Source organism: Acartia tonsa, chromosome 15 (genome assembly GCF_053477335.1).
Source record: "Acartia tonsa isolate MP-2025a chromosome 15, ASM5347733v1, whole genome shotgun sequence".
NCBI classification, from domain to species: Eukaryota; Metazoa; Arthropoda; class Copepoda; order Calanoida; family Acartiidae; genus Acartia; species Acartia tonsa.
The window spans coordinates 23,838,898-23,852,747 of NC_137274.1; the positions used below are offsets into that span (position 1 = coordinate 23,838,898).

The 13,850-nt window shown below is 32.3% G+C and overlaps 1 long non-coding RNA gene across 1 annotated transcript; it reads right to left on the reverse strand.

The window, feature by feature from the left end:
- Positions 1-336: 336 nt before the first annotated feature.
- LOC145307025 (uncharacterized) lies at positions 337-4,195 on the reverse strand. Its single transcript, XR_013875264.1, has 5 exons — positions 3,212-4,195; positions 2,512-2,608; positions 2,196-2,300; positions 627-677; positions 337-378 (listed from the first exon to the last, which is right to left on the reverse strand). It is a non-coding gene; the product is annotated as an uncharacterized LOC145307025 (long non-coding RNA).
- Between the last annotated feature and the right edge of the window lie 9,655 nt (positions 4,196-13,850).

Below are 13,850 nucleotides of genomic sequence, written 5' to 3' on the forward strand. Positions count from 1 at the left end.
TAGGTCAACTAGAGTTTTTGAGGTATATTGCCTTTAGGACTTACATTATCAATGTCTTTTCATTATTAAATTAAAGGTCTAAAAACAATATATATTTTTCTTATACAAAATTTCTGTTATAATTAATTTAAAGGTCTGAAAAGAATATTAATTTTTTACTCAAAATTTTGTTTATCATAGTTCATTAATTCTTTATAACTACTTATCTTACTTAAACTTTTAACTAAATTAATAAATTAACTAATTAATTATTAATTTATTAAGTTTGCTAATTTATTTAGCTTGCAATAACATAGTAAATTTTAGTAAAATAGAATTTAATTTTAAATAAGAAATTTAGTACCTGAAATCTTCGTTCTCCTCTGTTACAAATTGGGCCTAGAATTGTGTATCATTATCAACATACTACAAACTATCTAACTCTATTCTAGCCCCACTCTTTTCTTGAACCATAAAAGTTTTAAAAAAAACACTGCTATAAATATTTAATAACAGTAAATTTGGCATTATGCATAATTTAATTCAGACAAAAATATTTGTAATTCTGTAACAAACAACATGACCTAAATATATAATTAATTAAAATTAGATTAATTTATTCTAGTTTTCTTCCTAAAGAAACTAACCTCTTCATAGATGTTTTCCATCTCAGACTCACATTGAAGATTGTTTTGTTCCTATATATTAAAAATTATTTATATCTCCTTGATATTTTGATGTGGAATAACTTCATACTAATAAAAGCTTAATTTCTATGGCTAATTCTTCAATTTTCTTAATAAATCGATGTATAAGGGATAAAATAACTCCCATTCACAAGGCTTTCCTTATTAATTGATAATATCCTATCTTATATGTCTGATCCAAGCTTTAAAATAAGGGATGTGTGCTAAACTAAGTAAATCATTGATTCTTTTCTTTGATTATTATTGATTTTTAAAGCACACAATTGGCTTCAAAGAATAAAAGGGATTTTAACATTACCTTAAACCCTTACAGTCGGGCCCCTTGCCGCACCTTAATCAGTCGGGGGGGGGGGGGGCGTTCAACGCCCCCCCATGTTATCTCAGTTCCTATTAGAGCTAGAGGGCTAACAATTTTTGTGTAAGTCCCCTGTGTTATGATGAAATTCCGACCTTAAGTAAGTCAAGGTCAATTTTTGCTTCCTTCACCCTTTTATTTAACATCCTTTGTTTTTAGGTCCTTTTTTACTTAAAAATTTCAAACGGCTGTAATTTTTTTATTTTTGAAGCTAGAATAAAATTTTTTTGGCAGAAAATGTTAATCTTTATGTAAATTTTATATTTCAAATATCAAAATATAAATTTCAGCGGCCGCAGCTGTACTTGGCAGCTGCCAGCCGCCGCAGTCGGCGGTCGGCAGGAAAACGGCGGCGGATCTTTATGAAATTTTAATACATTATGTAGACATGTAAGAAAAGCTTAAGTTTAAAATTTGAAGTCTCTAAGTCAAAAATTGCGGCCACAGGAGCCATTTAAAGATTTCTGGAGACCTGGAGGATCAGGACCTGGAGGATCATACCTGGAACCTGAAATTGACTTGAACACCTGTATTTAATATGAGGATGTACTACTAGAGGATATTTTAGTATTTTGGTAAGATAAAATGCTTTTTTTAGGTCAAAAAAATATTTTTGCTCTTTACCTGGATGACCCTGCCAGGTTTGCTGGCATCCTGTGCCCGCCAGGATGGAGATATTCAAAAAATTCCAACTCTCAGTTATGTGTCATACCCATTCTTAAAAAGTCACGCAGTTTGGGCTCTTTATCTTTCACACAGAGAAAATGAGATAGAAAAACCCGACCGTTAAGGGTTAAGTAAATGGGTGAAGGAATCAAATCCAAAGAATTGCCCCACCCCTAATTTTACATGTTGATACAAAATTTACATAAAATATACATTACCAGCCATGTCTTCAGTACGAGACTTTTCCCCACCCTTCAAAGATTTTTATTTTTATGATTTACAAACAAATTTTGATTACATCTTTACAAAGTCTTTTCCTATTAAATAAAGGAGATTTATTAATTAATTGTTTTAACACACTGTGAACATTTAGTTGATAAATGCTTTCAATTTGAACCAACCTCCATGAATTGCAGATTAGCCTCAAAAAATCATAAAACTTATAATAGATGATTATAAAAATATAGAAACAAATCAACTGAGTATACTTCACTTAATTTTTCTAAATTTAACAACTCATTGACAATATTCAATTCAACCTCCTCATTCTGAGGAGCAGACATCTCAGACTTGCAATCAGGATTTTGTGTCTCCTTTAAACAAATAACAATTGATTCAGACAGTCCAAAATTTGGATTGAAATTCTTTTTTGGTAAGCCTTCATAAACATTTTATTCATTGGGATTATGGAGGCTTTTTTTTTATTTTTTTTTTATCTAGAAACCATGATACTCAACATAAATATTCCTTCCTTATATTTAATTATATTAGCTTGATAAAATACCTGAACTTTTACTAATGTACCTGATTAGTTGATGCTGCAGAATTGACCAGTTCCATATCAGACACATTAATATCTGGAGAAGGCTCCATTGTTGATATTTCTTCTGGTGAAAACAACCTATTCCATCCAATTTAGATAATCTAAACCTTTATAGAAGATAAGGACAATGTAGAAACATTAATCCTGGTTTTAGGATTTTCAAACAATCATAATCAATCCTAAGAAACAAAACTCAGTTATCAAATAGTTTTAAACTTGTAAGATAAATCCTTATTTTTGCTTTAAAGGGTAAGCCACTGGGTTTGTGGGGGTTTGACTTGGTAATTTTAGAGATATTGCCTTTATGATTTTAATAATAATTGTTTTATATATCTGAAAAAGCTATCTAATTAAAGTTTTTGTCCATCATATTTTCTTATTCTTGCAGATTTTTCAAGAAGAATATTTGGCGATATCACTTTCATAATATTGCCTCTTAAGAAGCGTTTTTCCTTATTTTCACAGTGGCTTTTCTCCTATTTCTAGCCCCTGCCTGGGGCTCTAACCCTGCAGGTCAATAACCTTACCTAAACAGAAATAACCTATCAAAAGATACTGTGAAAATACGACAAAACTTTCCTTAACAGGCTATCTCATGAAAAGGACTATACCTGAATATTTCCTAATTTAATGTTTTATCTCTTCACAAACATATTTTTTTTTAAAAGCCACTGTTTTTACCTTAAATGTTCCTTCTCCAAATTGGATTGGGCCTAGAATATGATATCACAAGTTTACAAACTGACTTATCCTATTCATGTAATATTTATATTAGATAGCTACATTTCTTCCCAAAGTCCTACCAGTTATTTATTTTTTTTAAATTTTACTGCACTGTTTAAATAAAAGCTGAAATATTTTTTTTTGTTGTTCTTTTAATTGGCTTAAAAACAAAGAAAATAGGCCATTAAATTCTGATAACTAAAAGCGGTGTAAGTTTGCTTTCAAAAAAGTTCATATAAAAAAACACACTGTACAATGTTGTACATAATTTTTCAAAATAGCTGAAAACTGGTTCTAATCAAGCGGATATTAATCGTTTTTGAAGCCATTCTGGTAAATAAATAAAATTGTAGTGTTTAACACACAAAGATTGTTCTATAAATCTTAGGATCCCTCACACTATATGTCTGTATTTCTGTTATGCATTACATGTAACTCTAAATATACATTAACATTATTGCATACATAAATGGTTTATCGATGGAATATTTTTTTCACAGTTTAATCGTAGAGGTCTAGATTTAATAACAGCTGAGTAAATCTCATTTACTCCATAGCATTACAGACTGACTGACGGACTGACTGATGGACAGACAGACATTTTGAATTATGGAGTTTATAGCTTTGCCACCAAAAAAAGCAATCCGCCCAGTGGTTGGCAAGATTTTAAGATTTGTCCAGACAGACAAACAGACAGACAGACAAACTGACAGACAGACAAACAGACAATGTTCTACTATGTATTAAATCACACGTTGGCTTCTTACTTTTTTATTTTTCTCACAATAACTTTTTCACAATAATTAATAAATATTCCAGTATTGCTTCAAAACTGATTAATATCTGGTGGTTAAGAACTGGTTAACAGCCATACTGAAAAATTATGTCTAGCAACAAATTATATCAAGTTTTCTACAAATATAAAATTATACAATCACAAAATAAAAACCAGTCCTTTAGCTTGTGCCTTTTGGCATCTCCGGGCTGACAAAACTGGTTTTAATCTTATAATTGTAATTTTTATATGTGCAAAAAACTGTCTATAATACGATGAGATGAATAACTATTTTGACATTGACATTGATTAAAGAAATTTGTGCAACTAATTATTACATTTAAATTTCTACTAACATTAAAGTTAATAAGCAGTTCAAGGACGTCCAAGGAGGGGGGGGGGGTTAAGGGGTGATTACCCTCCCCCCAACCAAAATTTGGGGGTGCCACATATTTTGGGGGGGTATTTACCCCTCCCAATAGTTTTCAAGAGGTTAATTTCCCCACTCCCCCTCAAGCAAATTTTAACCCCAGGGTAAAAAATTTTGGCGGGGTAAAAAAAATTTGCGCCATTTTACATCCCCAAAAACCAAATTACCCCCCCCCCCCCTTAATTAAAAGCTTGGATGCCCTTGATGTAGTTTTGCGTCAAATCTAGTTTCACTCTCAATACATGTGTTTTTATGACACAATTTCATGAGTAATATCAATAAGTTTACATAAGTTATATTATTTAAAAAATTATTTAAAGGGAGTGTGAATGTGAAGATATCTCATCTGAATATTAAATCTTAACATTTTCTAAGCACCTTTCACTATACTGATCAACCAAAAACGTCCTATTAACAATAATATCAATGATTTATGCCTTGATTTTGTGGCATTTAGGGAGGGACAAATGGAAAAACAAGTAAAATCAGAATGTTTTTGTTTATTATAGTGTTAGTAGGGATATTCAACTTGTCACATATAGTTGAAACAAGTTTTTTTAATATGTTATATAGACATGTAAGAAAAGCTTGAGTTTAAAATTTGAAAACTCTAAGTCAAGAATTGCGGCCTGAGGAGCCTTTTAAAGATTTTTGGAGACCTGAAGGATCAGGACCTGCAGGATCATACCTGGAACCTGAAATTGACTTGAACACCTGAGGATGTACTACTAGAGGATATTTTAGTATTTTGCTATAATAACATACTTTGTTTAAGCCAAAAAAATATTTTTGCTCTTTACCTGTATGACCCTGTTAGGTTTTCTGGCATACTGTGCCCGCCAGGATGGAGATATTAAAAAATTCCAACTCTCAGTTATGTGTCATACCCATACTTAAAAAGTCACGCAGTTTGGGCTCTTTATCTTTTACACACAGAAAATGAGATAGAAAAACCGGAGGTTTAATGATTCATTTTATGACATAAAATTGCAAATTCATGTATTATTAACATAGTAATTAAGAAATTAAGATCTATTTTAAATTCGTTTTATTGGCAGAAAAGTACCTCACTGTCTATAAAGATTGAATATCAGAGGTTATTCAAAATGGTTAATAATTAATAACATACTTAGGATGTTTAGATTACACTTTTATATTTGCAATTAAAAGTGGGCGAGAGATGGGCCAACTGAAGTTACTTGGTTACTAATAAATAAACCTGTTGCTAGCTTTGTCATTGTAATTGATATTAAATAAAAAATATTGCTTATTTTATCAATTTCTAAGATTAGATAAAGGCAAGGATTATGTGAAAAGTAGGAAAAATAAAAACGTTGCAGGGAGAGAGGGGACAATGGCTGTTTATTAGTCCCCAAAGTTTTATAATAACGTTTTCTTATTCGTTGGCTCAACAACTTTGGGGACTTTCACTGGATTTGGATTGGTAGGTTATTAGGTTTGGGTCTAAACATTTCCAACAATTATAAAAGTGGTAATCCTGTGTATCATCATTGGGAATATATATTATTAAATCTGGCATTTTCTTATCCCTTTAGATCCCTGGTTAAGTCCATATATTGATTATATATATGTTTATAGACTAGAAACTCGTTTGCAATTTTAGATTTATAAGCAATAAAAAAAATCATATAAATATGCTGTACATGTAAAATTTATACATACTAGCGGCTTCGCCCCTAGCCTCTAAAAAAAATTAATAGAGGTGCAACCACTGATTTCGAACTTATTTTTAAAAAATTTGAGGGGGATTTTTATGTTTTTGGGGGGGTTTTGGGTATCCCACCGTCCAAGTAAATAGCCTAAAACCACCACAGGACCAGTAGGTATATTCCCTGAAGAGTAGAATCCAATTGGTTAAGTGGTTACAGAGATCTTAAGGGACAGACGGACAAACATTATTTTACTTTGTGTTATAGATAAACATACTATAACAATTAAAGAAGGTGTATCAACTTTTTCACTTTTTATTTAAGATAGCTAGCCGGTTCTTTTAGTAAGTAGTAGATGTAAAATTTTTCATAGAATTCAGATATGCAATCGGTTTTTTTGCAGACCTCTTATTTTTAAAGTAAATTAAGTTTTTTTTAAAAAATAATTAAGTCGGTTTTAAGGTACTAAAACGCAACAAAATAAAAGAAGAAAATGGTAAGATCTTTAATTTGACACCTTACTTTTAAAATTCTGTTGAGTAATTATTGAAAAAATCAATTTTTTTAACCTCGGTTTAATAAAAACTTTGAAGTAAAATATAATCTTCCATAGGCATAAAAAATATGGGTTCATATATAACTTTAGAATCAGAAAAATATTATGAATTCATTGTAAGCTAAATTGAAAAAGTTTTATAAAACTATAATAAAAAAAATAAAAGTTTATTTTAAGAATCATAATTTTCGGTCAAAGGGTTGAACAACTTGAAAACTTGAAACTTGAAATAAACCTGAATAAATATACATACAATGTAACAGATATTATTTAAACACAAGAAACAATAAAGCATTTTTAACCCTTTACAGTCGGGCCCCTTGCAGCACCTTAATCGGTCAGGGGGGGGGGGGCGTTCAACGCCCCCCCTAATTATCTCAGTTCCTATTAGAGCTAGAGGGCTAAATTTTTTTGTGCAAGTCCCCTGTTTGATAATGAATTTCCGACCTTTTATAAGTCTAAGTCAATTTTCGCTTCCTTCACCCTTTTATTTAACAACCTTTGTTTTTAGGTCTTTTTTTATTTAAAAATTTCAAACGGCTGTAATTTTCTTATTTTTGAAGCTAGAAGAAAAATGTTTTACCAGAAAATGTTTATTTTTATGTAAATTTTACATTAGAAATATCAAAATATAAATTCAGCGGCCGCAGCTTTACTTGGCAGCTGCCAGCCGCCGCAGTCGGCGGTCGGCGGGAAAACGGCGGCGGATCTTAATGAAATTTTAATTCGTTATGTAGACATGTAAGAAAAGCTTAAGTTTAAAATTTGAAAATAATTGGTTGAGGTTTTGAGGTTAAGATTCCCGATTAGTCAATTTTTGAGACTTGTGATTGGCTAGTTTAATAGTTACAATTAAGTGTTACCTGTAAAAAATAATATGTTAGGCCATTTTTATTATTTTTATTTTTTTACTTTTTTCAATTTTGCTTACAATGGATTTGTAATATTTTTCTGATTCTAAAGGTATATATGAACCCATATTTTTTATGCCCGTGGAAGATTATATTTTACTTCAAAGTTTTGATTAAACCGAGGTTAAAAAATTGATTTTTTCAATAATTACTCAACAGAATTTTAAAAGTAAGGTGTCAAATGAAAGATCTTACTATTTTTGTTCATACTGGCCATTTTCTTCTTTTATTTTGTTGCGTTTTAGTACCTTAAAATCGACTTAATTATTTTTTTTAAAAACTTAAATTACTTAAAAAATAAGAGGTCTACAAAAAAAACGATTGCATATCTGAATTCTATGAAAAATTTTACATCTACTACTTACTAAAAGAACCGGCTAGCTATCTTAAATAAAAAGTGAAACAAGGATGACAAGAGCTCTTAAATCGAACACTAACTTTTGTAGAGTGTTAAACCTTAATAAGCAGAATGTTAATTTAAGTGTCTAAACAAAATTGTACTTAAATTTGTTGCAAAATTGTGTAAATACAGGAAACAATGAAAGAGCATACTTTCAGTTTTAGGATTTGATTATAGAGATGCCTTGCTTATACCAAGATGTTCTTGGAATAATTCTTTCAAAAAACCTTTGATAGGGATAATTATTTTACACAAAAAGTTAAAATTCCTTAATTTTTTTAATGGATGTAGGGACTTCCTGGTTACCATTATGAGTTGCTACACTTCCTAAATCGTACCTAACTATCATAGTAATCATCATGCAAAGTTTGAAATAGGAATTACAACATGTAAAGATTACAAAAAATAGCTAATCGTTACAAACGGAAGGATAAACAGATGTATAGACCGACACTAAATACAGAAAGTGTTCACTTTTAAAAATCTATTAGAATTTATATGGTATCAATTAAAGATTAAAGTTAACTTTAGTGTTTCTTTTCTTATTTTTTATCAATTCAAGAGAGAGATAAGGTGAAAAGGAAAAGGAGAAAAAGATAAGTAAATTACATACTAGATGCTCATAACAATGGAAAAAAATATTTTGATACTGATATCCCCAAAAAGTTTGAAAATTGGACCAAAAACACCAAAGATATAAGGGGAATATAGAAAACATGTAAAAATAGCCAAAAACCTGCTAAAAGGCAGTCGGACCGTCATGTGTGTTTTCATAATCGATGGAAAATTTAAATTTGATATCTGTAACTGAAAAAAATTTTGAAAATAAGATCATAAACACCAAACATATTGAGAAAAATGTGAAAAATATAAAAATAGCCTAAAACCTGCTAAAAAGTGGGTGTGACCGCAATTAATGTTTCATAGATAATTGTGCTCCTTAATGATGGAAATGTTGTCAAAAAGTTTCAGCATTCTATCTTTCATAGGAGCTGAGTAAATTGCATTTCCCCCATACGTTACGGACTGACTGACTGACGGACAAAGTGAATTATAGAGTAGCTTCGCTACTAAAAATTCGAATAAATCTATTTTTAAATTCAGGATACTATGTAAATAATCTTAAGCAAATGGATGTAGAATATACGTGGATATTATAACAGGATAAAAGTTGACGTCAACTTAGGTTGCTAACATGGACATCATTTGTTGGTCATTTTGTTCATCCTGTTGGAGGGGAGGGGATGGAGTAAGGGGGTGGATGGCAAGGCTCGTTATTTTAGCCAGCAAAAGTTTCACTTTATTATAATACATAATAATCTGGTGTAAGATTCAAGTAATGTATATTTTTAAGCATTGTTTGTAGAGATGCTTCCCTACGAATAGGTATACTGAATCCCTACAGAAACAAATATTATACAATGAATCTAATACAATATAGCTTTTTTCGTTAATTTATGCATGTTAGAACTGTCCAATCGATTTCAAACTTTGCATTGTGATTCCTCTAGTAGTTAGGTACGATACAGAAAGCGTAGCAACTCTGTAATCATGTCCGTACGTCCATTTTAAACATGTCGATTTTTTGCTTTTTTAACAACAAATTTGTTTGTGATCTAATTATCCGATTGTTCTGATTTTTGGTATACTGATTCCTGGGACAAATTACAATATAATAAGCAAAGCAACTCTATAATCAACCCCTAAAAATGTAAGTGTGTCCATGAACATTATCCTGTATCAAGCAGTATTTTCAACAATTACTAACAACTTACAATTCTACTTCGACACTTATTCATTTATATTCTGATTATTTTCAGTTTTGACACTATAAAAGTGTTAATGTTCGCCTGTCCTACCATTTCAGAGCTTTGCTTTTATGGATGTTGTCATCTTTGTATAATTGCAAGAGCCCTGAATTATTTTAACCAAAAGTCTGATAAAAAACAAAAAAAAATTTAGAACAAAATTATGAAATAATCACAAAACCTAAAATTGAATATAGAATATCAATACCAGGGATCTAAAGGGATAAGACATTAGACAATTAATTGACATACATCCTCAATGATAATAAACAAAATTTCCCCTTCTTTATAATACAATTAGTGGTTAAAACGTTATCAATTTATTTAAAAATCAGTGGCAGCCGTGCATAAGCCTCAAATTAAAACACTTTAGTGTGACAACAAAAAATTGCTGTTTAGACATCCACCTATATTTTAAAGTTATAATATGACGATTTAACTGAGGCTGAATGTGGCTGCTGGGCCTTGCAAAAAATGTTTCATAAAGGTTTTGTGATTTTTGAGGGCAAAACTTTAACAGATAGACAGATAGATAGATGGAATTAATAGATAGATAGATAGATTGATAGATAGATATATAGATAGATAGATAGATAGATAGATATATAGATATATAGATATATAGATAGATAGATAGATAGATAGATAGATAGATAGATAGATAGATAGATAGATAGACAGATAGATAAATAGATAGATAGAAAGATAGATAGATAGATGGAAAGATAAATAGATAGATAGATAGATGGATAGATAAATAGATAGATAGATAAATAGATAGATAGGTAGATAGGTAGATAGATAGATAGATACATAGATAGATAGATGGAAAGATAAATAGATAGATAGATAGATAGATAGATAAATAGATAGATAGATAGATAGATAGATAAATAGATAGATAGGTAGATAGGTAGATAGATAGATAAATAGATAGATAGGTAGATAGGTAGAAGCTCTGCTTGGGGACCAGGAAGGGAATGGACATTGGACTGTAAATTTATTTTCATTTTCTTATTCGTATTCTTAACAATTTTTTTTGACTTTTATGCAATTTTGATTGGTTTGTTCATTCAGTTCAGTTTTCTACCACTAATTTTAATCTACAAAAGGGGTAATTTTGTGTAACATCATTGTATATCAAGTTATAGGCCATTGTCTTATCCCTCTACATCCCTGTTTGAATATACTTTCTCTACCTTATTATATTGTAAGTCAATGAATATTAAATTAAATGGGAGGGAATGGCCCCTTGCCGCACCTTAATCAGTCGGGGGGGGGGGGGGGGGGCGTTCAACGCCCCCCCCCCTATTATCTTTACCTGGATCACCCTGCCCGGTTTGCCGGCATCCTGTGCCCGCCAGGATGGAGATATTCAAAAAATTCCGACTCTCAGTTATGTGTTATACCCATACTTAAAAGTCAAGCAGTTTGGGCTCTTTATCTTTCACACACAGAAAATGAGATAGAAAAAAAAACCGGAAGGGGGGGGGGGGCGTTCAACGCCTCCCCCCCCCCCCCCCGACCGTTAAGGGTTGAAAGTGAAAAAAAAAGTGTTGAAAATGGACGTACGGATTTTCTTGTAACGGAGTTGCTATGCTGTTAAATCTGTTAGTTATTATTATTATTATCATTAGCTTAATTTATTTCAGTATAATTACAAATAACATGAAATAAAGTATAAACTATAATATTTTTGGATTTTTTAGATTGAAAGTAAGTAATATCTATAATAAAAATTAGAATGATGTCTGTCCGTCCATCTGTCTGTCCGTCCATCTGTCTGTCCGTCCATCTGTCTGTCCGTCCATCTGTCTGTCCGTATGTCTGTCCATCTGTCTGTCCGTCTGTCCCTTAAGATCTCACTGAACTGATCGGATTCTACTCTTCAGGGAATATAACTACTGGTCCTGTGGTGTTTTAAGGCTATTTTCTTGTGGGGTGGGACAACTCCAACACCCCACGAAAACAAAAAATCCCCCCACCATTTTTTTCAATTATTTGAAAAAGTGGTGGAGTGGGGGCTCTCCACGGAATAAAAGATGTAATTATATCTCCTGGGGCAAAGCCCCTAGAGGCTAGGGGCGAGGTCGCTAGTTATCTTCAGTTAAAAGAAAATTCAGAAACAATGTTAATATATAAAGAAGTTTTTTCTAAGATTTTTATGGCAAATTGGGCAACAAAAAGTGTTTAAGAGTAGCAATTATTAACAGTTCATTTTTTATAGCCTCGTCCTGCTAATTGACAGGTTTTTTGGCTATTTCTATTTTTTTTCAAATTAAATATACTATACTGTACTATACTCTCCATTTTCAATTGCCTCTAGACCCCTTTTTTGGCGATATGACTAGTTAAAGATAAAGAGTAGCTTCAATACCAAACATTTGAATGAATTCTAGCTTAATTGATAAGAAGTCTACTTCCTAAACAAAAAACTCAAACACTTACATTTCAATATTAGTAGCAAAGCTACTCCATAACTATTTCTAGTTTGATAATTTGAGCACCACCAACCTCTCCACGATAAATCCTTGTTTTATATTTTTTCTTGTTTATTACCACGGGCATAGGTTTCACAGGGTAATCAAAGAAAAAAAGAGAAAGGCAAGTTGAATTATATGAAAGCCACCCTAAAGCCACCCTTACAAGTGCAGCCTAGCTTATAAAAGCCTCACAAACAAGCTACGTGACCTCTTAGGCACCCAAATAAGCCACAAACTGTCAGCCACTCTTATTAGCATGGCTGAAGCTGCAGCCGCGCATATTCAAGAGAGCTTTTGTGCCCTGCACCGGACGTTCGTTCTAATAATAGAGAGGGTGGAGTGCCAACAGTTACAATTACAATAATCAGAAAACTAAAGGCGGAGAAATCTAGGGTGTATAGATAGATAGATAGATAGATAGATAGAGATAGATAGATAGATAGATAGATAGATAGATAGATAGATAGATAGATAGATAGATAGATAGATAGATAGATAGATAGATAGATAGATAGATAGATAGATAGATAGATAGATAGATAGATAGATAGATAGATAGATAGATAGATAGATAGATAGATAGATAGATAGATAGATAGATAGATAGATAGATAGATAGATAGATAGATAGATAGATAGATAGATAGATAGATAGATAGATAGATAGATAATTAGATAGATAGATAGATTACAATAATCAGAAAACTAGGGGCGGAGAAATACACCCGCAGATATGGCTCAGTGGTTTAACGTCCGCTTATCTGTTGGGGAGGTGTCGGGTTCGAGTCCCCAGACCGCATCAATACTAAAGTTGTAAAAATTAGTACCTACTGCTGCTCTTTCAGGCGTTAGAGATTTGGAGTAAGAGTAGGGGGGAAGCCTTAGCCCTAAATCAGGTATGCATGGGTGGTCCTTGGCATGGTACACTAGTGATCAAAAAACTTTGCTCAGCTCAGTCATAGGTTGACTGAAAAGTCCCTGTGGACTAGCATTGTGTAGTAGCTAGCTAGTGTGTTAGTAGCGTTTGTTAGTTCATCTACTGGGAGTCACCCTTAAATACTAGGTTGACTGAAAAGCCCCTAGGATTTGATGTGACTTCATTGTGTCATTGTCGAAACAGTACCACGTCCTGTGCCTTGGTTGCATTAAAAGTCGCAATAATATCGTGACAAAAATCACGAAACCTTAACTCACCATCCATAAGGTTGAAGTGTAAATTACCCACAAGCCCTAATTAAAGTGTCGAGGGAAATGATGGGAAGGATGCAAACTCGAATCCGCGTCTTACCAAAGACGTTAAAAATGGTACCTACCTGCTCTGTTCGGCACAGGACATCAAAGAGTTTGAGTAGGGGGAATGCCTTGGCCCCAAACAGGCGCAACTCACTACCATGCACAGTTAGGATCTCCAGACAAAGATCGTGCAATCAAAGGGTTGGTTGTCTGCAATGTACTGTACCACAAGTATGAGGTGAAGGACCAAGAGTCTGGCCTTGAGTTGACAAGTTGACTGTTCAGTCCAGGTGCAACTCACCCACACGACATTAACATTAACAAGGAATCA